The sequence below is a fragment of the Bubalus kerabau genome, chromosome 14 (genome assembly GCF_029407905.1).
Source record: "Bubalus kerabau isolate K-KA32 ecotype Philippines breed swamp buffalo chromosome 14, PCC_UOA_SB_1v2, whole genome shotgun sequence".
In the NCBI taxonomy this organism is placed as follows: Eukaryota; Metazoa; Chordata; class Mammalia; order Artiodactyla; family Bovidae; genus Bubalus; species Bubalus kerabau.
In genome coordinates this window covers 61,915,012-61,940,298 of record NC_073637.1, presented here as the reverse complement: position 1 = coordinate 61,940,298, position 25,287 = coordinate 61,915,012, and the positions used below count along the sequence as shown (strand labels likewise).

The 25,287-nt window shown below is 38.1% G+C and overlaps 1 long non-coding RNA gene across 3 annotated transcripts in view; it reads left to right on the top strand.

Annotated features, from left to right (window-relative positions):
• Positions 1-235: 235 nt before the first annotated feature.
• The window catches only part of LOC129626978 (uncharacterized), a 53,443-nt gene continuing 28,391 nt past the window's right edge, over positions 236-25,287 (top strand). Inside the window, exons 1-4 of one of the 3 annotated variants that reach the window (XR_008702358.1) lie at positions 236-462; positions 4,329-4,396; positions 5,759-5,895; positions 16,350-16,447. This is a non-coding gene — a long non-coding RNA (uncharacterized LOC129626978). Of the gene's footprint in view, positions 463-4,328; positions 4,401-5,758; positions 5,896-16,349; positions 16,448-25,287 lie in introns of all 3 variants that reach the window. The other 2 variants (XR_008702359.1, XR_008702357.1) reach the window with 2 other exon arrangements.

The window sequence follows — 25,287 nt, the reverse complement described above, 5'->3', positions numbered from 1 at the left end:
ATTAGCCCTGGCGGATAATTGTTGGAACTAAAACCTGAAATAATAGAAAAGGCCATTTTCTCCTTGTAAGGTTCAAATGTGTGATGGTTCATGATAAGTATCGATTTGTCTGAGCCACGGCGCTCAGACATTTGATCAAACATTATTCTGGATGTTTTTTTGAGGGTGATTTTGCATGAGATATACATTAAATTAGTGGATTTAAGTACAGTAGATTGGCCTCCATAATGTGGGTGGGCCTCACCCAATCAATTGAAGGCCTGAAAAGAGTAAGAGGTTGACCTCCTCCAAGCAAAAGAAGATTATTCAACAGACTTTATCTGCAACATCAGTATTTCCTGGTTTCACAGTATACTGCCTTCGGCTTGAACTGCAACTCTCCTGGGTGGCCAGCCTGCTGGCCTTTGTCATTAAATTATGAACTAGCCAAGCTTTCACAATCACGTGTGCCAACCCCTTACAGTAAGTCTCAGTATATATACACATCTCATTTCTTCTGTTTCTCTGGAGAGTCTTTTTTAAAAAAAAAAAAGATTTTTTTTTTAGTGTATTTATTTTTGGCTGTGTCGGGTCTTAGTTGTGGCATGCAGAATCTTTCCTTGCAGAGCACAAGCTCCAGCGCATGTGGGCTCCGTAAATGTAGTGCCTGGGCTTAGTTGCCTTGCAGCATGTGGGATCTTAGTTCCCTGACCAGTGATCAAACCAGTGTTTCCTGCACTGGAAGGCAGATTCTTAACCGCTGAACCACCAGAGAAGTCCCTACAGAATCTTAACTAATACAAAAGGTAACAGATTCAAGGGTGCAGGAAGCGGTAAGAATGATCAAAATCAGATGTAATCCATGTCCACATACCTTCCATCCAAACTCATTATAGGCTGCTGCTGCTGCTAAGTCGCTTCAGTTGTGTCTGACTCTGTGCGACCCATAGACGGCAGCCCACCAGGCTTCTCGTCCCTGGGATTCTCAAGGCAAGAACACTGGAGTGGGTTGCCATTTCCTTCTCCAATGTATGAAAGTGAAAAGTGAAAGTGAAGTCGCTCAGTCGTGTCTGACTCTTAGCAACGCCATGGACTGCAGCCTACCAGGTTCCTCCGTCCATGGGATTTTCTAGGCAAAAGTACTGGAGTGGGGTGCCATTGCGCATTTGGGTGGAGAGGAGAGAGAAAAGATAGTCTGAATGCAACAGAGTTAATATGGGAGGTTCTCCATCCTGCCCGTCTCTCGATGTAGAATTTCCCCCTTGTACCGTGTAGGAAGTGTCATAGACATTCCAACCCTCAGTCCAAGAGGAGGGAGGATCTATTTCACCTGCTTTATAAGGCCCAGAGAGAAGGAAACCACAGTATAATTGCAAGTATCATATAATAAAACTGGTAGAATTAAGAGTCTGGAAAGAAGAAAGCAAGACACAGCCTTAAATTTCCCAGAGGTGTGGAAGGCATTCCAAAATTTCTTGGGTACTGAAGCATGAGAATTGAATTAAAAAGAAAGCTAAAGTCTACAAGAGGTTCTAATGCCAGGCCTCTTTAGTAAAGTGTAGTGAGAATAATTATCAAATGGAGTCAGTTAGAGATTTGGCTATTACCTCTCCAGCTGACAAGGGCTTCCCAGTGGCTCCATGCTAATGAATCCACCTGCCAGTGCAGGAGACACAGCAGATGTGGATTTAGTCCCTGGGTTGGGAAGATCCTCCTCTGGAGGAAATGGCAACCCATTGCAATATTCTTGTAGGGAAAATCCCATGGAAAAAGGAGCCTGGCGGGCTACAGTCCATGGGGTCACAAAGAGTGGGCCACGACTGAGTGACTGAGCATGCATGCACGCACACTCCAACTGGCAAAGACTCTGAAGTGCAAGTCCACTGAATTGGTATCAAAAGTTTCATGGATCTGTATTATTAATAGCAAGCCTGTCACTGCCTGAGCCACAGCCAGCAGAAGAGTGAGAACAGTCTCTCAACAGCGTCTTGTCAGCATCCTTGACTGTCTTTCAGAAATGGCATTTGCTTGCATCCTGCTGTTGTGTTCATTTCCCTCCATGATCTATTCTGAATGGACACCTTCATTAGTCTCAGACCAGTGTTCAGGGTTCTGGACGAAAAGGGAGGTGGTAGGAACAAAAGAGGAATATCCCCACACCTGGGCAAGCTGGGGTGAGAAGGGACCAGATGAAGCTACTCCAGTGAACAAAGACATGATTAGAACACATCCCTCACTCAAGAAAGAATTTTGATAAAACTAATACTTCATGTGATCAAAATGTGGGCACGCCTAGATGCCAATATTAACAGCTAAAACAGTTGAAGGAACATCTGCTTTTTCTCAGAGAATTTCCCCCTTTAGCATAGCTTCAATACTGTTTGATATCATGTAACTCAGTTTCTAATAATGGTATGTTATTATTATTATTATAAGCTGGGAAAATCATTCAACTATTTTATACTTGAGCATCACCCATCTCATAATCAAACAAGTCCTTCTTGAGTGCTTCACATTTTTAAAATATGTATTTCCTCTCCCATTAGTTTTTTTTTTTTCCAATGAGGGAGAAAGACTTGAAGTGTTTAAGCTACTTCCCCATTTTCTGATTATCTGCTCCATAATCATTTTGGAAGTAGATAGGGATATAAAACACAAAATATTAAATATAATATTTTTTCACATTGTTTTTCACATGCAGAAAGATGGTTCTCATTTTCAAGTTATTTTTAAAGGCATGTATTAAAATAAACTAAAGCCATAAAAGTGAAGTGCTAGAACCTTGTGGAGGACTGAAATTTTAGACATATGTTGATGCATAATTGGTGCAGTAGTTGGGTGAAAGTGAAAGTCGCTTAGTCACGTCTGAATCTTTGCACCCCATGAACTGTAGCCTACTAGAATCCTCTGTCCATGGGATTCTTCAGGCCAGAATACTGGTGTGGGTTGCCATGCCCTCCTCCAGGGGATCTTTCGAACCCAGGGATCGAACCCATGTCTCCTGAATTGCAGGCGGATTCTTTACTGTCTGAGTCACCCTGGAAACCCTAGAGTACTGGAGTGGGTAGTCTATCCCATCTTCAGCAGATCTTTCCAACCCAGGAATTGAACTGGGGTCTCCCGCATCTCAGGAGGATTCATCATCAGCTCAGCTACCAGGGAAGAAGTAGCTGGATGGGCAAGTGTTAATAGGGCTTCCTTTCCTGGTCACATCTTTAGAGGTCCCAGATAAAGAGGCATATATTGGGTCTGATATTTTGGGTCAATCAGCTATTTTGCTTAGAGCAATAGGCTTCCAACTTACTTGGCAGAGGAATCATTCTTGGAAAACAGACTGCAAATTCTTGGAAAATAAAAGTCGAGATTTTTTACTTGAAGGGCAAGTGAGAAACCTAGCATCTGCCCTGATCCACTTTCTCTGATGGTCCTTGACGCATCTCAGGGAACCCAGGGTTCTAGCAGGACCAATGACAGAGGAGATTCCTGGAGATTAGGATTCAACAGGAAACTCCATAGAAGAAAAATGGCTCTGCTGATTTTCTGTTTGGTGCTGGACAGAGATTTATAGTCACATAATTGCCAACTCAATGGACATGAGTTTGAGCAGACTCCAAGAGATGGTGAAGGGCAGGAAAGCCTGATGTGCATCAGTCCATGGTATCCCACATATAATATCTCAAGTCTCTAGAAAACAATGGTCAAGTTTTACAGAATCATTTTTATTTGAAGGTGATTTACCCTTTCTTTGCCTTAAGAGACCTCTCTCATGCAGTATAAACCAGTGGGGTTGTGTACTTTCAGAGTAAATAGGATGAGAGATTTTTCACTCAACACTATGCCTTACCCTGCCTTCTGATGTATTCTCCAGAAAGCAAATGTGTCACATGGTGGCACTTAAGTTTTCCCTGCACATCAAAGTTCCAGATGGAGAATCTTTACCCAGTGTGATATTTACTTTGCATCAGCCTGGGGAATTTTCAGTGTTTACATTTGTACTGTTTAACTCTACTAGAAAAAAAAAGGAATTCCTCTTCTGTTAATGTGCATTGCTTTAAGCACTGCAACAGAATGATCACAGTCAAATTGTTTTATAATCAGTAACACGCCATTTGGGAATCAGAAACCTACTGTTAATAAATTGTGTACAACCATCCTTCTCTGGAGATGTAGTAAGCCTTTGGAGTTAATGTACACTATATAGTCCTTCTTGTTTTAACTAAGTTGTACATTAAGAAGATAGCCTAGGTTAGTACTTAGTGATGAATTATGTGTGTTGATTAGTAATCTGAAATCTGTATGAGTCTTCTATATGTTTTTTGTTAATGCTGTGGCTAAAATGTATTCCACAGATAAAAGTCGTAAGACTTAAAAGAAAAGTGAAGACCGATAACCTTCATAGGAGAGGACTAGGCCATTAGTAAGTAAGTTGCTTAGCAGCCTAGTAAACCCTTGATTTGCTTTTTGATTATTATTGATTTATAGGGTGATATTTGAAAAATGGACAAGGAGTATGGGGTGTCTATTAGTAATTTTACTGTATAAGTACCATATAGTTACATTTTTACAAAGATTTAGACTCATCCAATGCTATTAGAAGTTGAGACTCTTTGAGAACTTCTTCAGTAAGCCTCGACTCAGTGAGGTCTTCAAACTTTTCATTAACCAATCACAGAACAAGAGTTATAAAACTGTCACCTTAACATTAACTATCACCTTAACCATCCCTGTGCTAAATATAGACAATTACCCGACATAAGTAAAACCCCATGCTTTTCATTACTTGAATAAAACATGCTACAAAATTTATGAAAAATGATGATGATAAGTCCCATGCATACTAAAGCAAATAGTAAAGAAGAAGGAAGAAGGGAATAAATAGTAGAGAAATTTTGAGGTGTAAGTGGCTGAATTGCTCTCAGAGAATCTTGCCACTCAGTGCTGGGGTGACTTTGGATTTTAAGGTAGAACAGGACCTGGAAAACAGGAAAGGGTTATCCGCTTGATTATTGACAAGGAGAGCTTAGCCAGCTTACCTGAAACTAAATGAAATTGATTTTGGCAACTTTTGTCTGTGGTCTACCTTGATGATCATTGTGTCCCTGACCTCTGAGGAGTCCCTCATACTTATAGTAAAGAAACTTTATGATCTGGAGTCAACTTGGAAATATGCTAGTGATATGCCTTTATTAGTAAGAACAGATTTTGGATACAAAAATCAAACTGGGAACAGTCTCATCCTAGAGATGACAAACATGATAAAAAAGGGAGAAAACCAAAATATATTATAATGAATGTAAAGAAAACCCATTCATTTATAGTTTATAAAGTTCTTTCATATATTTGATTTGACTGGAACCTCTCCTGAGTCTGATATTACTGTTATCATCATTTATCTCCTTATGAAATAGAAGAGGAAACTGAGGCTCTGACTGAGAGATTTGTCCCAGGATGATTATGAGTTTGTCTTTGTGTACCCAGCATAGCACCGGACACGTAGAAGACACTCAAAAATGTTTGTTAAAGAATGAAAGTGGTTGAAGCTTATAAGATCTGAAACTATACCCAATTATTTTCTTATTATTTAAGGCTCTTTTGGTTGCAGGCAACAGAAATAAACAAAATGTAGAGGTATTATTATAAATATGTAGAACCTAAAGTCATGAAAGTTGTTCAGGTCTTGAAAAATGAAAACAGAAAAGCATTGGTCAACTAAAACAATATTTCTCTCTCTCTCTCTTTTTCTGTGTGTTTGCTTCATTTTTTATAACCTGTTTCTCAGGCCAGCTTTGTCTGAGTTCCAAACCTGTGTTCTGAAAATACAGCTGTTCTACAACTCCTTGAGTTCATGTGTTACAGATTAAGTCTCCATCTCAATTGCAGATTCTTAGGGAAGAGATCTCAATTGGCTCCACTCTGGTAAGATTCCCACTTTTGAAGTAATCAACCAAGAGATGAGGTAATGCCCTACACACATGGCTACTAGGATCTCATCCCTTTGGTGATGTAGGTAGGGGTAATTAAAGAGAACAGAAGAAGGCATTGATTTATATGCCAGGAAAACATACCAAAGCTGTTCATTACAATTTCTTTTACTCAAATCCCATGTCCTCTTTTCCATTTTTTGCATTAATGCCACTATGAAGGAAAATTCTTTGAAATATAATATTCTTTATAATTTCCTCTCCTGCATGAGAGGAAAGCCCTTAATAATTCATTGCCTTGGTATTTTTGCAGAGCAGAAAATAGAAGCTACTGGGAATGAACAGTTATTGTTGTCTTTGTAAAAATCTAACTTCCTTGTTGAGATTATGCTGCCTATCTTGGAGACAGAGGGGACTAGACAGCTTTTTAAAAATTATTTATTGATTGATTTTAATTTTATTAGCAGAGTATAATTGCTTTACAGTGTTGTGTTGGTTTCTGCTGTACAACATGGTGAATCAGCTATATGCATACATATATCCCCTCTCCCTAGAGCCTCCCTCCCGTCCTTTCCCTAAGCACCTTTAAAAGAAGCTAAAGTTGAAATAGTGATTGTACTATATTATTGGTCTACAAACTGCATTAGTAGTCTTCTTTGCCAGTTGGGACTTAAGTCTGAGTCAGTCTTAAAGGATAAACCCAAACTATGCAGGTAAAAGAAGAGGATGAAGTATACTCCATTAAAAGAAACAAATATTTGAAGCAAGATATTTCCAGGAGCACATATACTCTAGAATAGTTGCATTGTAGATAATTAAGTGGAGAGGTAGCAAATGTCACTGGAAAATAGGGACCACTGGGTGATGTCTTGAGGAGGCGAACTTTATTTTGTGAGCAGTAAAAGCCATTGAAGGAGGCTAAGGAGTACTCAGAGTTTAAAATATGTTGGAAGCTTAAAACCTCAGTCTGGAAAGAAAAACACTGGACCAGAAATAAGGAAGGAAGAGCAAGAGGAGACTGTTGCAGTTATAGATATAATACAGATGTGGAAAATAAGGGCTTGAATCAAAGTGGTAGCAGTGAGAATAAAGAGAATAGGATTCAATAAGACACAATAATAAGGATGTCAGATCTTTAATTGTTGCTGAGAATGTGGGAAATAGGGAACATTTTTTACTTTCGGGTATAGTGGGACCATTCACAGAAAAAGCACAGGAAGATGGTTGAGTTCAGACATGGAAATGACATGATCATTATCCTTGACTTCAGTGAGTTCTGATGTTTATGAAACATCTAAGTGGAAATGTTCAATAGCTAACTGAAGATACAAGTCTAGAGTTTAGGGAAGAAGTTGTAACTAGAGATGATTAATTTAGCAGAAAGTATTAAAAATCATACACAGTTTGGGGAATTTCACATTTAACTTTTCATATATTCAGGCTCCAATTGTAATATAAATAGAATAAAAATTCAGTTGACATATGAATTTATAGAGCCTTCACCAGATTCTTTTGCCTTCCATAGTCTGTCTTTGTTATAACAAATTTGTTTCTTTTATCAGTGCTGTTGAAACTGAGCTTTATAAAACCTTCATTTCTAAAAATGCATTTTCCAAGGAGCAGTTCCAAAGATAGAAAAGTGTATTGGATGGATTCTATTCTGACCTAATATGGTGTTTAAAAAAATATGTTTGCATTGCTACATGTATTTTTTCAATGGTTGTAGTTTATAAATTCTTTGAATAGGATAAAATACTAGTTACTTAGTGCTCACAAGTAAACTTACTCTTAATTGGTTTTCTGACTTTTATAACGTAGGAACCATATTCAATTGCAGAGATAATCTTTAGTGTTGATTTTTTTTTTTTGGTGTGAACATTTTGAAGGTCTACAGAATTTAAAGCTTCCTTCTTCTAGTCTATCAGGATTCCCCTGATACTTTATGTCAGCTCACCTCCCTCTGTGTGTGTGTGTGCATGCACGCATGTGTGCACACTCACTCATCTCCAACTCTTTGCGGCCCCATAGACTTTAGCTCGCTAGGCTCCTGTGTTGAGCTCTGGTTGGGAAGATCCCCTGGAGTAGGAAATGGCAGCTCACTTCAGTATTCTTGCCTGGAAAATTCCAGACTCCTCTGTCCATGGCATTTGTCAACCACTTGTTTAATTGATAGTTTAAAACGTCACTCTAGATCTTGCCTGTTTCTAAGTTATCTGAACACAGTTGTATCTTACAGTCTAGGCTTCCTCCCAAGGTTTGTCTACAGGGCCTGCTGCCTCTTGGTGGGCTAGTAACGTTGCAGGCTGAACCCTTCATGACTGACCCACCCTGAAACATGTATCTGGATACCATCCATGTTCTTAACCAGCAAGAGAATCAGAAGGGTGGCAGGTCTAGAAAGCAGTTGATATGTAGAAAGGCAAAACAGAATTGTCATCTTCAGTCAGATGCAATCTAGGAAAGACCTGAAGGATAGCTTCATATAATTGAAACTCTGTGATACAGAAGAAAGAGGCTTTAAATTCTGCAGACCTTCTGAAAGTAGTACAAAGACCAGTGGTTTAAAGCTAGGGACAGATTCAGGTTTCCTGTAAAAAGAAATTGCTAATATTTAGTGAAATGGAATGAAAAGTTGCAAAAGGTGAAACGTATCAATCGCTGTGTATGCTATACAGAGGATATATGTTTATCTGTGCAGTGACTGAAAACAAGATTTGGGTGTCCGTCAGAGCTGAATTGAAACCTTACTCCACAGTTTTCTTAGCCTGTGGCCTCCTAAATTTTATCATCCCCATCTTTTATAAAAATCATTGTGACAGGACGAACTTGACACCAATCCTGTTGCCTTCACTATTCAGAGCATTCTCCATAAACTGCCTGTACTCCAATCTATATCCCAGGGTCTGTTTCCTGGGGGACCCTACTTAAATCATTAGTATTTTCATCTTCGTCATCTAATTCTAGCAAATTGTCAGCACCTTCAGGGCACAGAATCAGCTTTATTCTTCTTTGTATTCCAAGAGCTGTGATTATTCAATAAATGTTTTCATATCTTACCTTGTGAGAGCTTTAAATAGACTCTTATCAAGTTACCCATCTTCCCTCCAGTTGAGCAGTGCATAACACATGTCCATAAAATGCCTCTGTATGTGATAGTGTTTGCGTACTAAGTCACTTCAGTCATGCCTGACTCTGTGTGACCCTATGGACTGTATGTAGCTCCCCAGGATCCTCTGACTACCTCCTCTTATTTTCACTGAATGCTCTTCAGCATACCCTACATGCTCAAGAACATGGATTTCTAAATGCACAGGTACTTCTTGAAACAAAATGCCACTTCCTCTTGTATATTTTCAGTTAATTACTAGGTTAAAATTAAGCAACTACTATAGCCTACATTAATCTGTGTTGGCAGCATAATTTAGTAATTGAAACAAGATTTGGGTGTCAGACAGACCTGAGTTGAAGCCTTATCCCACCATTTCCTAAGTTTCATTGTCCACATCTTTAGAGGAAGGGGAGGATATTAATACCTACCTCTTTGGGTTGTGGGGAGAATCAAAGAAAATGTATGCAGAATGCCAGACATACAGCAAATACTCAAAGCAAGTCAGCTATTTTCTGTGATATTATTTTATTAATATTTCAAGTTCACTTTATTATTCATTCTCTGTAAATTTGTTTTCATACAGATCAAAATACTTACTAATTTCCCCTGTAATTTCTTCTTTGACCTATGGGTTATTTAAAAATCTGTTGTTTAATTTGCAAATATTTGCAGATATCCAAATTTCCTTCTGTTGTTGATTTCTAATTTCAACCCACTGTAGTTAGAAAACTTACTTTGTATGATTTCAATCCTTTTAAATTTATTGACAGATTCTGTGGCCTAGCTCATTTTTGTAAATTTGATAAAAGGTATATGAAATCTAAATATTGCTCCGCATCTCCTGTTCTGAATTATTCTCTTGAAAATGGACTTGTAGCCTTTCTAATATTATTGCATTTTCTCTACAAAGTTTTGACCTGCATGATAGTAGTTTTAGGGCTTCCCAGGTGGCACTAGTGGTAAAGAACTTGCTTGCCAATGCAGGAGATGTAAGAAACGCTGGTTCAATCCCTGGGTTGGGAAGATCCCCTGAGTAGGAAATGGCAACCCAATCCAGTATCCCATTCCAGGGATCCTGGAAAATCCCATGGACAGAGGAGCCTGGTGGGCTACAGTCCACAGGGTTGCAAAGAGTCGGACACGACTGTGGTGACTTAGCATGCATGCATGATAGTAGTTTTCGAGTGTTATCAGTGAATTTTTCTCCTTTGCCCCTTCTGATCAGAGTTATCTTGGTCAGTTCAGCTAGGCAGCTGCCAGAGTCATCCTTCGCTATCTTCAGAAGACAGGGCACTGAATCCATTGCCTGGAGCTCATCGTTCTCATACTAGAAGCCAGGTGCTGAGAGCAGATTCTGAAACTCAGCACCATCCGCATGTCCAGCTGGTCCGCTTTCTTTCTTTCCAAAGCCATGACCTTATACAGGGATTGGAGATGAACACACCACCTGTGCCCTAAGTCACTCAGCTTTTCTATTCAGGGCTGCAAATGTTCACAAGAAAGAAAGAAAGCAGAGACTTTTCCTGGCAGTGTGTATACTCCTGCATGATGAAGCAGAAGCTAATCATGGTTCTTGAAAAGCTATGTTAAGAAATAGGGACTATGTGGCATGAATGTTTTTGCTCGGTTTGTTTTATTTTATATTTTGTAAGATCCAAATTTCTACATTAATTCAATAAGATAATGTCACTTCCATTTAGAAATTTAAACCCAATGAAAATAAGTATTGAGTACATGATTATTTAATGATAGTAAATACTGGTTTCAATAGATTTACAGGGGAAGATGGTCTGTTATGTATATATTTTATATTTGTAGCTTTTGTATTAACATTTTGCTTTTCAATGTGGAGCCAATAAGAATGAGTCTAAGTGATAAAGAATCAAAGAATCAAACACAATAAATAAGTAAATAAGGGAGCCATCATAGAAAATTGGCTAAGATCATTGGCTTTGAATCTGAAAATATCTGCATATCAATTTATTAATACTTCTCTGAGCTTTAATTTTCCTCATCTGTAAAATATAGGTAATAGTTGTAACTGCTTACTGGTTAGGGTTTTTTTTGTTGTTGTTGCAAAGTTAGGCAAAAAGGAGTATATTTATAGGAGAGTTCATAGAATTCATGAGAAATCTGGAGAACTGAGCTCAGAAATTGGGCCAGAGCCATGTTATGCTGGAGGAGGAGCACAACTAAGTCCTCCATAGGAGCAGTCTGGCCAGGGTGCCCCTTCCACCCTTTGCATGATCTCTAGGTTGAATGGCTTCTTTGATCACACACTCCAAACCCGGAGTTCCAGGCAGGAGAAGCCAGGTGACTAAGCCTTGGTTGCATGGCCATGCTGAGATATGTCCGGGAAAGTAAGAATCTGGTCTTTTCAATTCATACAACACCCTTATGCGTAGATAATGGGCAGAAACAAACAAGCAAGCAAATAATGGGCAAAGACCACACAGAATTTTTGTGCATTAATTACTGAAATATATGCAAAGTGCTTAACATAGTCACCTCATTCATATTGGATATCAGTTATAATTGTTCTTTTTTCTTGGAGAAGCAAAACCACTATGAGTCATATATAATAAGATTCTATACATTCAATAAATGAAGAAGAAAGAAAACTACAAAGCCCCAAACCAACTATATTTGTATTTTTGGAAAAAGAAAACCAACCATCTGAGCACATTTACCCTAGATATAGTTGTTGCATGCAGTGAGAACATATTTCCTTAAATAAACTTTCAGTATTATAAAAATTAAATTATCCGAGGGAAATAAAGGTGCTTGACTTTCTTAAGCATGTAAAGAAAACACATTTGTTCCATGAGATTTCCCAGGAAAGAATACTGCAGCAGGTTGCCATATTCTTCTTCAGGGGATCTTCCAGACTCAGGGATCGAACGAGCGTCTCCTGCTTGGCAGGCAGATTCTATACCACTCAAACACCTGGGAAGCCTGTAATTCTCCTACGGGTGAAGTCAATTCTCAGGGAGGGGTCAGCTGAGATTTTTTTGCTGCCCAATCTCCCAGAAGCTGGAGGAATGAGAGGCTGAGTCCTGGAAGGAGTATGTAGTGATACATCAAGTCTACTACTGCTACTTGGCTTCCTACCATCATTTGATATGCTTGCCCACTCCTCCTTCTGAAACACTCTTCTCTTGGCTTCCATGTTGCCACACTCTTGCTTTTTTTTTTTTTTTTTCCCTTCCTATCTGAAGGTCTTCCTTTTAGACCTAAATTTCATGGAGATTTCCCTGGACCTTTATTTCTCTTTACTCAACATGAGTGCATTCTTTCTCATGCCTTCAAATATTATCTGATGACTTTTAAATTTATAATTGTAACTCATATGTCTTAACTACCTCCAGAACTGTGAATCTAATGATTGCTCATTTCATCTAGGATGTCTCACAGACATCTCAACATTTTTTTTTCGAAAAACCAAACCCATATCTTTAGTATTGATCCTCATCCTGTATTCTCTAACTTAGTTGTTTATGCCAGAATCCAGAAAGCCAAGCTTAGCACGTTCATCCACATTATGTCCTCATTAAAAAATGACCGATTTTTAGTGAATTTGACCAACAACACACATCTCATGTGTATTCCTTTATTTTCTCTATTTCTGTTGCCCTACCATCTTTGATCTAAACTGCTACAATATTGCCCTCTCTGACCTCCCAGTGTACATCTTTGCTTCTATCAGATCATTCTTTATACAGCAGCTAGAATGGTCACTCAAGAATGCAAATACTACTGTGTTACTCACCTATCTAAAATCTTGGACTTGTACACTAAAATTATTACTGTGACCTAAAGTGTCTTTTGAGGATACACTAGACTTCTGTATGTCTCTCAAATGTGTTTTTCATATGCTGTTCCCACCGCCTGGAATACACTATCTCCAGACTTTCTTGTGTTGTGTTTAGTCGCTCAGTCTTGTCCAATTCTTTGTGACCCCATGGACTGTAGCCTGCCAGGCTCCTCTGTCCATGGGGATTCTCCAGGCAAGAATAATGGAATGGATTGCCATGCCTGCCTCCATGGGATCTTCTCAACCCAGGGATTGAACCCAGGTCTTCTGCATTACAGAAATGCCTTTACCATCTGAGCCAACAGAGTAGCCCCATCTGACAATTGTTCTTTAAATTTCAAGACAGAGTCAATATATTACTTTTCCAGGGAAGTCTATTCTAACTTGGCTAAATTAGCTTTCCCTGCTAAAGACATTTTTAGCATTTACTCCTCCTCTCTCAGATGCCTTATCAGAATTTTAAATATAATATAAATTTTATTTCCTTTCTCCCACATTAGACTATTAATTTCATGAGAACTAAGACTATAATTTTTGCTCTACCACTAGGCTGTCAGTGTCTAAAAAGTATCTCTAACATAGCAGTCCTTCAGTAAATTTCAGTTGAACATTTTATCAAATTCACACACATACATATATACATACCCATATTGTCCTAGCCTGTTCAGATTGCTAAAAGAAGAATACCATAGATTGGGTGTCTTAAATAATAAACATTAATTGTTCTGGAGGCTAAGAAGGTCAAAATCAAAGTGCCAGGAGGTTTGTGTTTGGTAAGAACTAATTTTTTGCATTTGTGCTAATTTCTTTTAGGTTTCAGGAAAGACCAAATTTAGGTATAACTCCAAGTCATTTCCTGATGTTCCTGAAAATCAATGTGCTAAGGTGCTTTCAGTCATGTCCGAATCTTTGTGACCCTATGAACTGTAGCCCACCAAGCTCCTCTGTTTATGGGATTTTCCAGGCAAGAATACTGGATTGATTTGTCATGCCCTCTTCCAGAGGATCTTCCTGACACTGGGATAGAACCCTCATCTCCTGTGTCTCCTGCACTGGCAGGCAGGTTCTTTACTTATAGTGACACCCAGGAAGCCCCAAAATCAATACATTTGAACAATAATTCAGAATCATGGATTTTGCAATGTGCCTGGGAATCCTGGGTACTGCCAAGTATGTAGTAAATCTTCAGTAGGTCCTTATTGATCAAGTAAGTGATGGAGCAAAGATAATTATAACCCATGTGTGATGGTTAATTTTATGAGTCTACTTGGCTAGGCCAAGGTACCAAAATATTTAGTCAAAAACCAGTCTAGATTTAGCTGTGAAATTATTGTTTATTTTTAGAAGGGATTAACACTTAGATCAGTAGACTTTGAGTAAAGCAGATTATTCTCCAAGACATGGGAAGTCCATATCCTTAGAAAAAAGACTCAAGTCTCCTGAGTAAGGGAGAAGATTTTGCCTCTAGACCACCATTGGGTCTGAACTGCAACATCATCTGGTCTCCAGCCTACTATCCTACCCTACAGATTTCAGGCTTCCAAGCTCTCACAATTGCATGATTCAGTTCCTCAAAATGAATCTCTCTCTATATATATTTACTATATATTTACATATCCTATTGATTCTGTTTCTCTGGAGAATCCTGACTAATATGCCCTGTGGTCCTTATGTTGTGATTTTGAACTTAAATATGTAAATAACTGATATAAGTTAGAATTTGGGATGCCCTCTCATTTCATTTCAGCTCACTATGAATTATACTAAATTAGGTTACAAAGTATGATTTTTCTGTACATTAATATTAACACGTCATCTCTCTATAGTAGAGACTTTGTTAGTAGACTTTGGTTAAACAGGTAAAGTAAATGAAAAAAAGTGTGACCCTAAATCTTACTTTCTAGAACGCAAAAGAAATTACCCTTCTAATTTGAAAACTTAAATGAAAATCTTGAAAGTTTCAGGCTCTAGGGAAAATGTTTACAGTCACCATATGAACAAGGCCAGCTAGAGGGTGTCCAATGATCTATTTTAGATTTTTTGAGGCTGAATCTGCCATGGAAAGCTCGAGGCAGCTAACAGGAGACCTTCCTTGTAAAACCAGGCAGGAATTCTGAAGTAATGAACTCTGCTCCCTGTGTGGGTACCATAAACTTCGTAATGAATAACACTCTTTGAACGTCTGGACAAGAAAGATGTCTCACTCCAGGAGGGATGTTTTCCTTTCTGTAACCAAACTGAGCTTAGCTGATATTTGAAGCCTGACTTCACACTCTTTGGAGCTCCTCTTTGATCCAATACAGTTTAGTCAAATTGACTCTGATATGTTTGCAGATTGGAGTGGGGGTTAGCAAAATGTGGGAGTCGGGGTGTGAACCGTGTGTTTCTCTTCAGCTGGAAATTTGCCAATATCTTTCTCTAAGGAAATAAGATTCCCTTTCCAGTTTTGATTGATCGATAGTAAGAAGAGATTTGGATATAGCTTTTGGCTCAAAATGGATTGGGGAGAGTCCCAAAGAAGAGCCCTAAAAGTGGGATATGTTTTGGCAAGTGAAATATAGAGGGGGAGTTGAAAGAAATGTCAGCCTGGAGGAGAGAACCTAGCAGACGATTGACTAATAGTCCTCAGGTATGGAAGAAGAGGTTTGATTACTTCTCTAGGCATACAAAGGATAAAATGAGAAAAGCACCAAGCTGTAGCTCATAATGTTAATGATGAATCGGCAAAGAAAATTCATGTCACTATTGAATTAAAATATAATTAGCAATTATCCATCTTCCTCATCTCTTTTAGATGTTTTAGATTCCTTAAAATTAAAGAAAGGGAATCCTTTTACTATATGAATATTTGATGCTTGTGGTTTGTATATTATTCAGCAAACATTTATTCCTCTTCCACCATCTACCTGCCACACCTTCATGGGAAGAGTATATTTTGCCCCCACACTGGTTTTGAGCTTGGCTCTTCACTTGCTGTGGAGAATGAAATGTGGATAAAAATTAAAGGTACTGGTTCTGAGTCTAAGCCTTAAGAGACATCACATATTTTCATTTACCCATCTGGCATCTTCTGACACTTACATGGGAAAAACTTGCCCTGGGTGGCTGTTCTCCTGTGCATGTGTGCTCAGCCACTTCACTCGTGTCTGACTCTTTGACCCCGTGGACTGTAGGCTGCCAGGCTTCTCAGTCTGGGATTTTCCAGGCCAGAATACTGGAGTGAGTTGCCATGCCCTCCTCCAGGGGATCCTCCCAACCCAGGGATCAAACCCACATCTCCTGTGTTTCCTGCATTGTTGGCGGATTCTTTACTGCTGAACAACCTAGGCTGGACTCAAACTGATACAAGTATGCAGACCCAACTAAGCCCCAGTCTGAAGCAGAGGTATCCTCACTGCTCTGTAGGCCCATGGGAGAGATATCAAGACCGTGCCACTGAATTTTTTATTTGTTTGAATGGGTTCAGTGCTTGTTCATAGTTTTCTTCTTTTTTTTTTCTTTTTTGGCTACATCACGTGGCTTACAGGATCTTATTAATAATTTCTCGACCAGGGATCAAACTCAGGCCTGGCAGTGAGAACATCAAGTCGTAACCACTGGACCACGAGGGAATTTCCTCATTCAGTAAGTCTTTTTGGGTATTTACTATGTAACAAGCTTTGTGCTAGATGCAGGAGATACAAGACTCAACCTTCAGAGAGCCTCTAGGTTACTGCAGGAGACAGATATACAGTGAACCAGGTTCATATAAGAATCGGTGCTATAAGGGCTAAAATTATAGTGTCATGTGGTTGGAAAATTGAAGAAATAATGTACAGCTTGGAGGAGGTAAAAGTATATCAGGAATGACTTCATAAACAGGGATTGTTGAATGTGTTAATTGGAGACATCACTTGTATAAGTTGTATTGATCTATGCTTTCACATGTGTGTATCCAAGTGAGATATGTGCATCCCACACTGGGGATATATACCTGGGGTCATGTGTGAAACAGCTGAGAATGTACATACATACTTATGTGTGGTTCTCATTCTGTAATGAGAATGAGAACCATACATAAATATGCACAGCATAAGATAATGTTCAAAACAATTTCAAAATGCCATAAAATGCCTATTTATCAATTTCATCTGTATTCATGTAAATATAAGAACCACATTACACAAACTGGGATTTATAGTTCTTAAATAATGATAAATATACAAACTAAGTCATTGAATCTTTTTTGGAGCAAAAGTAGTCAATTCCTAGGAGACTATTTCTTGTGTAAAACTTCAAACTTCTCATCAAGTATTAGTACTTATGGAGTCATTTTCAAGGAAATCATATTTATACTTATAATAAGGATAAAATGTCAGGACAAAAAGCTTTGAGATGAGAATTCGATTTCTGATGTCCGACACTAGGTGCTTCAGCTTTCAGTTTAGTTTTTGATTAAAGGAGGGGGTCATGGCTTTCAAATACTATTTATTTATTTACATTCAAATACAAAGTTACATCCTCTCAAATTAAGAGCAGGCCGTAGATGGAAGCTGCCTGGGGACTGGATTCCATGTTTGATTTTTACCAGAAGTGTGACTTTGGCAAGTTCTAACATCTCTAAGTCTCAGAATCTCTTCCTGTAAACTGGAAGTGGTAATAATAATGCCCCGTAAGTTGTTGAGAGAATGTACCTACAGGGCTTGGCACGGTGCCTGGAATGCGCAAAGATCTCAAGAAATGGTGGTTGCTATTATTATTGTTGTTATTTCTCCAGTAGAGGAAAATAAACATTTAAAATATAGAATTTATTATTTATGTAACATTTGTGAGTGGGAATATATGAGTATAAAACCCTGAAACCTTCGAGTGTGCAGTCATGCTTTGGATTATTTTGACTTCAATTGGCAGGGGACAGACTATGAGCTCACGTGAATTTTCTAGACTTTAGGAGGTAGTATTATGACAATGGGCTTCCCAGGTGGCGCTAGTGGTAAAGAACCCGCCTAGCAAAGCAGGAAATGACTGAGACAAGGGTTCAATCCCCCGGTCAGGAAGAGCCCCTCGAGGAGAGCATGGCAACCCACTCCAGTATTCTTGCTTGGAGAACCCCATGGCCAGAGAGGAGTCTAGTGGGCTATAGTTCATAGGGTTGCAAAGAGTTGGACACGACTGAAGTGTCTTAGCATGCATACATGCATGCATTAGGACACCGCAGCAGAGAGAACCACATTCTTGGCTTTTAACCTCTGTCTTTAGGGGATGTTGATATAAAACATCAATCATCTGAACCATCTTAGACATGCACTACAGCTCAAGTCTCTCCTCATCAATGATTTTCATTTAAACTAAATCTGTAAGAAGTATTTGGGTAAATAACCTTTCTCCTTTTCTTTCTTCTTTTACTTTCCACATGTCAAGAACAGCGTATGGCCAAATTATTTTTTTCCAAATTACTCATTTTAACCAGGAGCACTCAGAAAAGTTTGGGAATGACTTTCAGAGAAACATTTTTAATTGTTTTTAATTTATCTAAAAACAGGCTAAAAAGTTTAATTAACAGGCTCCAAGTAATAGTTATACCATTTCTCCTCTGCTATCAGCTTTCACTTTTATTTACGATGGGTGTCCCCCATGTCTCTTTCACACCAAAGTCCACTATCACTAATATTTCTGTGATATGCGAGTAAACCTACATGTAAAGTTAGCACTTGCAATCAATGCAAATTAATGACTTTTTAAAAAAATTTCAATCAGGAAAAGCAGCTTTGTAGTTGAAAATCCCATGCTGGCCCTAGAGTGGGAGTTTTTCCAGCCTCTGCTTAAATCCAAAAAAATACTGCAATCTTCTGGCACAGGCCCACTGTAATGCTTTAAAAACAATTTAGCAACTGTCATTGCTGTAATTACAGTAACTAATTACCATCCTTAGCAAACAAATAGCTTAACATAATACGCAAGCCGAATCAATTTTGAAGAAATGCAAATTCCAAAAGCGAAAAAGCGCATTTTGGCAAACCTGAAAGGGAAGCAGGAAAATAATACACTTTGTTTTATCTGCACATAATTCCCAGGGAATATCATATCATAAATATTTGCATTCAGTTCTTATCAGGACATTTGCATTTGCTTCTTATCAGTGTGCAGACCGGACTCTGCCAGATAGAGAGAAGGGCGCCCCACCATGCACATATTTCTAATGAATCACGTCTCGGGCCCAGAGAATATTTTGGCTGGAACTTTATCACCCAGATGAAGAGGTCATTTACTCTCCGAGTTGGTTCATCTTGGAATTGTCTTGAGATTTTGATGTGATTCACCCGACGCCGCATTTATTTATTTCTTTATTTTAGACAAATGCTGGAGGCAGTTTTCTACTGGAACATTTCTTCCAAAGGCAGCTAGCTGTTCAAAGGACACTTCTCCCCTTGCTGGCCACCCCTTCTCCACCCACTCCCCAACTTCTGCAAAAAATGAAATCATATGTAAATAACACCGGTTCCAATTATTTCAGATTCAGTAACAGGCCTGGCCATCTTTATTTTGTAGGAATCAATAAAGAGAATAAAAGCACCGCAGAGGAGAAATCGAGCCCTACTTGACCATCATTATCTCGAAATTTAGTGCCAAATCCTGTTGTTCTCCAGAAGCACTTTTGATTAGCAGGGGCTTCCTTAGTAAAGGGAGGCAGTGTTGATGGCCAGGAAGCCACCTTACTAATGAGACCATCAGATTCCTCTAAGTGTCTATCCAGATAAATCCATTGCTCACCTTATTATAAGAAAAGTGCATCTTACCCAAGAGCACACGTAGTCAGCAAGCAAGCGGATAGCAGCTTTCCTCTTAAGCGAATAATAATTTTGTCCTTTTTAACCCTTGACTTATCATCTGACTCAGAACCCGGCACTCACTGGCTTACTGTGCTTGGACATAAAACATTCAAGCAGTCTATTTTGTTTTGGAGAGAGAAGCAGGAATATTATTCATATTGATTGGATCCTTTCTGTTGGACTTGGCCGTTTAATTAAACCAGATTTGTATTTTAGTGCCTTGGTAATACGAGGTTCAAATAGATAGGGGTATTATATCCTTATGGAAAGCACAGCCAGGTTGGTATACAAGACTCAGGGCTGTGTGAGTAAGGAGTTCTACAGGAGTGTTATTATTACACAATTTCCCCTGAAATTTTATCATCTACTTGATATTATTGCACAAATTCTGAGGTCAGACTTCAAAGTAAAACTCGGGATGGGATCAATTGGAGTACTAGGATTTCAATTTCCAATTATAAATTAAAATATAGATATAATGGGAAAATTTGTCATTTATAATAGCAAGAAAAATGCATTTAATTGTACCTCATAGTGATTTTATTCATGAATATGGTCACTTCAACTTAATTTCACCCTTTACCCAAGTAGAATTTCACTTTGGTTTATTTGTTTAACACAAAAAAGAACTTCTGGTTTATTATGATTCAAATGATTGACACATCTCTATTTGGATCCAGAAAATGCTATTTAAAAATCTCATAAGTGTGTAAACATCTCGTGAAACCTTATTCCCATAACAACAAAAGAGCTTTCTGTCAAATTATTTGTTTTAATTATCATTTTAAAAAATCCATAGTTTAAATTTTTTCCTAAATAGCCCTGTTAACATAGGGTTTTTCTGGTATCTTGATTTCAACATAAATTATTTTGTTAAAAAACATGTAGACATAGTTACATATATTGATGTTAAGAATTTAATAATATTTAAGCCGTAAATGAACATTTTATATCAATATCTTATGAAATTATTGCTTTAAGATTTTTTCAAATATTAAATGTGAGATGAAAATTTATGTACAAATGAAATGTTACAATTATATGTCATCTGAAAAGCAATTCACATAAAATTTTCAAAAAACTTACCTTTTCCCTAAGTTCAGCTCTTATGTACATGTTTACCTTGTGTGTTATGCTCTCAATCCAGGATGCAGCCTCTGTTACATGTAAAAGAAATGTAACATCTCCTATTTAAAAAAAGCAAAAGCTAGAAAGGAATAACACTAAAACCATTTGTGAGATACAATAATTCTTCTGAAAAAGACATTATATATCTTTCATGTTTTATCATTGTTTTTCGCTTTTTCTTTGAGGTGGGAAGAGCTTACAGTTAAGAGCCCATTATCAGGGTGAAGGATGCAGGAAATCCAAAATATTTATGTTTGTTCATGGCACACGGACAAAAGACAGTTCTCAGGAAAAGGACTTTCTGATTAAGTGATTGAAAACACTCTGGTGTATTTTAATAGCTCCTTCTATCCAAGAGATAACATCATCTTCATCCTTATCGCTATTCTGAAACTTATTTTAAACATTCTCCTGTGCTCTTCCAATTAGATCCTCTGCTTTCTTGGCTTCCTGTATCCTCACTGCAACTCATCTCATTTGTTTGCTTTCTCATTTTTGTCAGCAAGTTGGGTGTAAAATGAGGCGTTTAACAGATAATTGAAGGGACATGCTTTCCAGAGTCAAATTCATCTACATGGCATTCGGCCCCCATCTCTTGGTGATAAAACATGGGTGTGTAAAACATCAACTTGCACTTTGTTAAAGGTTAAAATATTGGTGATTTATTGAATGGCATGGCAGAGGACGATCAAGAGGAATCTGCTCATTTTGAAATGAAAATTGGTAATGCCCAAACAGATAAATAAAATCACGTCAAACACTTGGCCAAAATCTACTTAAGGGAAACACACGTACTGAGAAGTAGTTTCCTATTATATACACTTGCTCATCCTTCTGTCTAGAATACTTTTCTCCCAGATTTCTCTAATTCTGATGCTTACTCACCATTTTGGCTCAATCAAAATATCACCTCCTTAGAGAAGCCTAAAAACCTTTGCTGATCATTCTAGCTAAAGTAGCTGTCCCCCACCCACCCCACACAAGCGCAGTTTATTTCTGATTCTTTTTTAAATGTATTTTTGTGTACTTCATTGCATTTACTGTTGGGCATAATTTATATAATTTATAATTATATAATTATATTATTTAATAAATAAATAATATGCTACTTAATAATTAATTAATATATTATTTAATTGATATAATTAAATTATATGATTTATAATTATAATATATATAATATATAATTTATATATATTTTATATATGTATTGTAGTTTGCCTCTGACTCCCTCCTGGTGAGGTCAAGAATTTTACAATACCCTTTAATACTGTTGTAATAACAATATATAGATTATTTCTTGGCACATATTAAGCAGTTGTTAATTGTTCTTTTATTAAATAAATACCTGTGGTCAGCCTTTTAAAAATAATTTTCGCAGTCATCCTGTGAGATAGGTACTAATAATAAATCCATTAAATAGATAACATCTAAGATTTAGAGAAATTATTAAGGACACACAGCATAGGCACTGCAGCTGGGAATCAACGTCAACTCTGCTCAGGACCTCAAAGCTCCTGTTTTTTACAACTCTCTGTTTTCCCCTATGTAATACTTCAATTAATCCTACTTTCATTCAATAAATGTATGTTTTACTACAACGTGGGACAGAGATTGCCATTGGTATGGGGAACTTTCAAGAGAAAATGACAAGTGATCTTTTTGCTGTTTTGTTAAAAAATATATGTTTTATTGGCCTTTGAGTTCCCTCTCTTTTGAGCATTCAAACTTTCAACAGCACATGGAAACCCAGGTGACGGCTATGACTCAAAAAGTTCTTTTCCCTTCTGTACAAAGAATGGACATTGCAAATTTTCCTCTCAGGGAGGATAAGATAAAAGAGAATTAGAAGTGATATTATTCTTGAAGTATTCTGCAGACCAACAGACCAGACAGAGGATATGGATAAAGGTTTCCGAACGCAGATTACAAAACTGGCCTTGAAGAGAAGGGAAAAATACAACCGTCGGAATGTCTGCTGAAGTCTTATTCTACCAAAGGCAGGGCATCTGATAAATTCTAGACTTGCTGACAGCTCAGAAAGATGAAGAAACAAGGAAAGAAAACAATATTCTGGACAAAATTATGAAAGAACTATTTGTGATAGAGACACGATAGGGACTTTTGTAGGAAGTAGTCAAATCATTTGAGATACTAAATAAAAAAAATCACAGGAGACACTCTATACTGTATCTGAGGCTTTAGGAAATACCTTGCCTAGAGTTTATAACAAGGGCAAGCCTCGTTCCATGGTCAGGAAAGTCAAAAGTTCACGTGGCTCGAGAGGATTCTTGGAAAAGTAGAATTTGTAACAACACAAATGAGTGTAAGTAAGAAACAGAAGTGTGATACCTAAAATTAACAAATGCAGCCAAAAAGAAGCTCTCTGATAAAGTCATCTAGTACAAGGGTATCTTCAAAAATGGAGGGAGGCCTTGGCCCAGATGCACACAGGAGCAGAGTGGATCTGGAAAAGAATATCAGGAAGGCTAAAGTCCAAGGTGAAAAACAAGCTTCAATAACAGTTTCTTATAACCCAAAGGCCTTGTTTCCCTCTGGAGAGTAAGGAGAATAAGAAAAAGATAAGTGTATCTGTGAATGCTCCGATAGATATATGCCCAAGGTAATAGAAAAATTATTTTGACCCTGCTTTGATTATATATTTACCAGCAAGGAAGACATCATCAAATTTGACAAGTCAGAACAAAGATCATTAAAAGGATATAGAGGCCCACGTTAGATGAGCAAACCAATTGTAAAGAAACATTTATTAGCTTTATGTGAGTAAATATGAATTAAATTGTAGAGTACTGGGAGATCACACAGGGAACACCATAGTGCCCTTTTAGAAGTCATGGTGATTGAGAGACTTACCAAAGCACTGCAGATGGGTATATGACATGCTTTTAAAAAGGCGTAAATGGTGGAATTTCTAAAATTTTTTTTTTCAGTAAAATACCATCAAACCCTGACAATGCTTTTGAAAGAAGTGATCATGTCTAGGGTTCATTAATACTTATTTATTTTAAGAGGCACTGATACTTGGAGCAAATGTTGACTCATTTGCTATTAACTAATACTATCAGTGATACTATCCAATTAATATCCTTCTCAAATGAAGCAATTGAATGATAGTGAAATGATATAGTAAAGGCATATTTAATTTCAGAAGGCATTTATTGGACAAAATAATGCATGGAATTTGGGGTAAGATGGAAAATGTGACTTGAACCAACTTATGCTAGCAGTGCTTTATCCAACACAAAGGGTTTTGAAATTTTGATTAAATCAGTGGTCTTGACTGATACACTGCCTTTCCATTTAACTATAGTGAAAATGTGTGTTTACTACTAATAGATTTATAGATGATACCAAGTTGAGTATGATGACTTGTGCTTTGGAGAGGAATAGTTGAACTGCTCAACTGTTGAACTCTAGGATTCTATGATTTGGTGTGTAGTCTTATCTCCTCTTGTAACGTCATGCCCTGAAATCTCATGAACACAGATTATTCTAGAAACAGCTATCTAGATATTAACCTCTAATCTGCAGGTGCTCAAGAATGCTAAAACAGTGAGCGCTCAGTGAAACATCCCACAGAAAATCACTTGTTGATTTGTTGGTGCCATGTGGGTTTTTGCCTGAACAGTAGAACTTCTGTTTGTTTGGACCATTCTTGGCTGAGAAGTGTTTGCCCCTCTCTCTCCCTTTCCCCTACTTCTGTTATTCCCTGGATCTGATGCTGTTGGTGCTCCACCAAAATGTCTTATCTTGGGCTGGTGCATCCTTCCCCTGCATACTGGAAGTATTGGCTGAGTAATTCACAGCTGCTTCTTTCTCCAGAATATTATTCCCTGCTGGAAGGAACCACCCCAAACAGAGGTTCCTGGAAGCTTAAGCCCCACATCTTTGGCCCACAGATCAGATCAGTCGCTCAGTCATGTCTGACTCTTTGCAACCCCATGAATCACAGCACTCCAGGCCTCCCTGTCCCTCACCAACTCCCGGAGTTCACTGAGACTCACATCCATTGAGTCAGTGATGCCATCCAGCCATCTCATCCTCTGTCGTCCCCTTCTCCTCCTGCCCCCAATCCCTCCCAGCATCAGAGTCTTTTCCAATGAGTCAACTCTTCACATGAGGTGGCCAAAGTACTGGAGTTTCAGCTTTAGCATCATTCCTTCCAAAGAAATCCCAGGGCTGATCTCCTTCAGAACGGACTGGTTGGATCTCCTTGCAGTCCAAGGGACTCTTAAGAGTCTTTTCCAACACCACAGTTCAAAAGCATCAATTCTTCGGCGCTCAGCCTTCTTCACAGTCCAACTCTCACATCCATACATGACCACAGGAAAAACCATAGCCTTGACTAGACGAACCTTTGTTGGCAAAGTAATGTCTCTGCTTTTGAATATGCTATCTAGGTTGGTCATAACTTTCCTTCCAAGGCATAAGCGTCTTTTAATTTCATGGCTGCAGTCACCATCTGTAGTGATTTTGGAGCCCAGAAAAATAAAATCTGACACTGTT